We start from the raw sequence: 4599 nt of genomic DNA, 5'->3' as shown, positions 1-4599 counted from the left end.
AAAAAAAAAAAAAAAAAAAAAAAAAAAAAAAAAGGAAAAGGAAAACAACGTATTAGAGGGACGTAATATTTTCGTCGAAAGCAATTGCATCACCAATGGGCTTCGTATAAAGCAATTGCTTGATTTGCTTCTCCAATGGGCTTCGTATGCATAATTGCACCAGCAGTGACCATGTCAATCATCACATATTATTTTGTGGATTCGAATCTTAATTAAATATTCACGATTTACCTTTTAAAATTTTATAATTTATATACTACAAATACATAATGTTAACCTACACACTTTATATGTTTTGATTTAAAAACACAATTTATATTCTAAAAGTTTACAATTCAAAAATTAAAAATACACAGTTTAAGACCAGAGTTTACCTTTGGTCCCTGGTATAACCGTATAACAACGCATCAATGATGATTTCTTTTTTTTTTTTTTATTTTTTGAAATAATCAATGATGATTTCTCTTTGAACATACAAGTTTTTTATTTTATTGTAGAAAATGCTAAGTGCATTTTATCATTAACGCGTAAAAGATGTTTCCACTTGTAGAAATTACAGAGGCAATCCACATCACATCACATGGCGACCAGTCGCAATTTGAAAACTATTGCTCCAACTTTTTTTTAAAAATGTGATTTATGATTATTACATAGAAAGAATTTTTCTTTTTATTATTCACACTTTAAATTAGTGAATGCGAATTTCTCTCCTTTTAAAAGAAAATTATTGCTCCAAATTGATCCAACCATTTTTAATGATTACTTTATTATTATATCTCAAATACAACTACAAATTCTAACTTCTCAAATTATCCAAAATAAATCGATACAATATTCCTAAAGAGATAAAATTCGATCAATAATAATAATATTATTATTATTTTAAAAAGAAAAACTTAGATCATCTTAGCTTCGTCGGACTACTCGTAAGCTCATAGGACCTCGCCCCTAGAGCCTAGGTAAAACGCGAGTCACGAGTCATATTTCCAGTGGAATCCAATCTAAACCTTCCGGCATCTTTGGAATATTTTTTTCATACATGTTTCCAGTGTGATTTGAACATACCCCACACTGCTACTCCCAGTTATGACCTTTTAAGTCACAATGAACCAACTACGTGAAACCCAGGGAGAATCAAGAATATTATTCTTTGGAGAACTGGGTGTCGGTGGTTGCCTCCAAGTCTAATTCTTTTCGGATTAATTGTTTTTATCAAATATTGTAATCATTCGATTTTTTATTATTGAAAACTTATTAGATTTTGTCATTCCTTAATTTCAAAATTTAGTGGTTAGTAAATAAAATTGAAAGTAAAATTGTAATTTTAATATGTTGACATTTTGAAGCATTCATCAGTTAGTCTAAAACAGCCGAATATTGAAGTCTCCGAATTAGGAATCAAAATTAGACTACAAGTGGTACAATACAATAGAGAAATTGAGTTTTCATGAAGTGTTAAGTCTAATTTAATTTTAATTGTCAATTTTGGTTTTCAATGACCTAATTGCATTATCGTGTGCAGTTCAAATGACCTATTTGACTTTTATTCCTATATATACTATTCCAATCCAGTCATTATATGGTGGACCATGGTCACAAAACGCCGCCATTTCATTAAGTAAAAGAAACGGCTGCCGTAAGTCTTAACGGAGCTCTGTAAAAGATACTACAGTTCATCTCAAAAGATATTGTCTCACATTTATTTTTATATTATCAAATGAAATTGTAGTTATATCGAAATGAAATTGTAGTTGTATTGAAAGGAAACTGCAGTGTATATAAAATGAAACTGAATAACAGTTTCACATATTTGAGTGTATATTGTCCAATGAAACTGTAGTTATATCGAAATGATATTGTAGTTGTATTGAAATGAAATTGCTTTGTATTATAAAAGAAAATGTAGTCGTGTTAAAAGGAAACTGAATAACAGTTTCACATATTTGAGTGTATAATGTCGAATGAAACTGTAGTTATATCGAAAAGGAATTATAGTTGTGTTGAAAAGGAATTGCAGTTGTGTTTAAAGGGAACTGCAGTGTATATAAAATGAAAGTTAACGGTGTGGAACGGAACCGTTTCAGCCTTTGTTTTCATAAATCAAAACGACGTCGTTTTGATACATGGACCACAATCCATTGTGGACCGCGGTCCATGCGATCCGAATCCCACTTAATTTATTCCAAAAAAAAAAATTCTATTTAAAAATAATGTTTACTTTCTTAATTTAAAACCTACTAACTTTTGAATTTTTCACATTTACCATTTATTTCGTGAGTGTTTTAGGTGGCTCTAATTTTTGTCTTTTTAGACAATTAGACGCACAAATTTAAAAAAATTATACCAAATACAATTATTTCTTATAAAATGGAACGGATGAGTAAAAGGTAAATTAATTGAATTAAACAAAAAGTTTTCAGGAAAACAAATAAAAAGATTGATGGTTGGTGGGGATTATGATACATTACCTGCCTTATATAAAACTTATGAGTGATGTTGACACTGGCTTTGAGAAGATAGCAAATTGCCGACATAAATTATACACTCTATAATACATGTGAAAACCATGTTAGCTCAGCTCACACCAAATTAGCTAAAATATCTAATTAGCAAATTGTTATTAATTAATCATATAATTAAAGGTGACTTGCAAAATATTGTTAGTTGTATCTTTTGCATGTTCAATGTTTTAATTGGAGTTTTTTTTAGTTTCTTCCCATATATGTTGGGATTCAAAACATCATTTTAGGTTCTAGAATTCTATAACTCAACTTAAAATTATAAGTATTTGTCTTTTCTCTTTTATTTAACCCATACATTTCTAAACATACTAAAAATAAATCAGTACTATTAGCATTTTAACCAAATAAAATTTAAAACATACAAAAACTTTGTTATAGTAAATAATGATGGGGTATTGAGCTTCAATTTGAAGGAAAATTGGGCCGAAAGGAGAGTTTAGGCCAAGACATCATGTGCAGAGCGACTGCACACGGGGTTGCATAACACATGACTACTCGTGCAAGGATCGCATGTAATAGTATAGCAATCCCATATTGCACAAGCACCTATACCAATAACACCATTTGACAAGTTACCCTTATTCACCACCTTTTTCAGTTGCGTTTACTTCATCCTCTAACATAATTTGTCACAAAGTATATTGTGGATCATGATCCACCATATTCATTATGTACATTCAATTAACAGATTATATACTTATAAATATATTAAATGTACATTATATATAATATGCTAACTGCATGTATATAATATATTAATTGTACGTACATAATTTGAACAGGATCCACAAATGTTCATGGTGGACCATAGTTCATGCATAATATAATTATTGATAGTTTGGGACTAACCCTAGGCCACCTTATATTCCGTATGTTGGCATTCAAAATGTCACATTAGACAATGAATTTTGAATGGCATTCAAAAAGGACATCTTCATACAATTTAAATAGTTTTAAATTTAAATAGGTTTGTTTATATATTAAAATATAAAATAGTGAAATCAATATATTTTAATAAAATATAAAGTAAGAAAATATATTTGAAAACATATAAAGTAAAACAAAATGTTTATAATTCATAAGATTTGTTCATACGAAAATCAATGTTCAAACACAAATGTCAAATTGAAATTATAACCAAACATATTGAAGAGAAAAAACCAAAAAGGTTTAGCCAAAAAGATTTTAATTGAGAAGGGTAAATGATGCCATTTCTTTAAAACAATAAGGTTAATGATGGAAAAAAAGTTAAGAAGCTACTAGCTTATTTTGAAACGCTACCTAAGGTAGCGTTCAAAAATAAGCTCTTAATTTAAGCTATTAGCTTATTTTAGAAACATTACCAAACAGAGATTATAAATTATTAGTAGCTTAAAATAAACTATAAGCTCTTAAATAATTTCTACCAAACAGAGCCTAAGAGTCTCATCAAAACCTTATTCGATATAAAATATGGCACAGTACTCATCTAAAACACGGCAGTTTTAATTTTGGAAAACGATATAAATTCAGACTCACAATTCATATAAATGGGTTGATTAATAAGTTGACACAATAAGGTTAAATATGGGTACAATTAATTAATGGGTTAAAGTTTTAAACATGGACACAATTTTTAAACGAGTTGACATGCATGATAAACATGTTTAGTTAAGAGGTTTTGTGTCTAGATGATGCGGTAGGACATGATACCCCTTTAGAACGCATTACACATGTAACTTTAATTTTCTTTATAAAAAATAAAATTTCAGAATTTTTTTTAATTATATCTATCATTAAATCTAGTACTGTCAAAGTGGGCCGAAGCTCGCGGGCTGGCCCGGACCCGCCCCGTGGTGGGCGGGTTAGGGCTACAAAACACATGGCCCGCGAAGGCCCGCAACCCGCGCGAGCTACGGGTTGGCCCACGACCCGCAAATTTTTATTTTTATTTTTTATAATAAATATATATATATATATATATATATTGATGTGTACACAGTACACGGTATACACTGTATACTGTGTACACATGAATATAAATTCATATTCATGTGTACACGTACTGTGTGCACATGAATATGAATTCATATTCATG

This window comes from Ipomoea triloba, chromosome 13, assembly GCF_003576645.1.
Source record: "Ipomoea triloba cultivar NCNSP0323 chromosome 13, ASM357664v1".
Taxonomy (NCBI): Eukaryota; Viridiplantae; Streptophyta; class Magnoliopsida; order Solanales; family Convolvulaceae; genus Ipomoea; species Ipomoea triloba.
The sequence above is the reverse complement of the archived record's forward strand: the minus strand, read 5'-3'. Positions refer to the sequence as shown.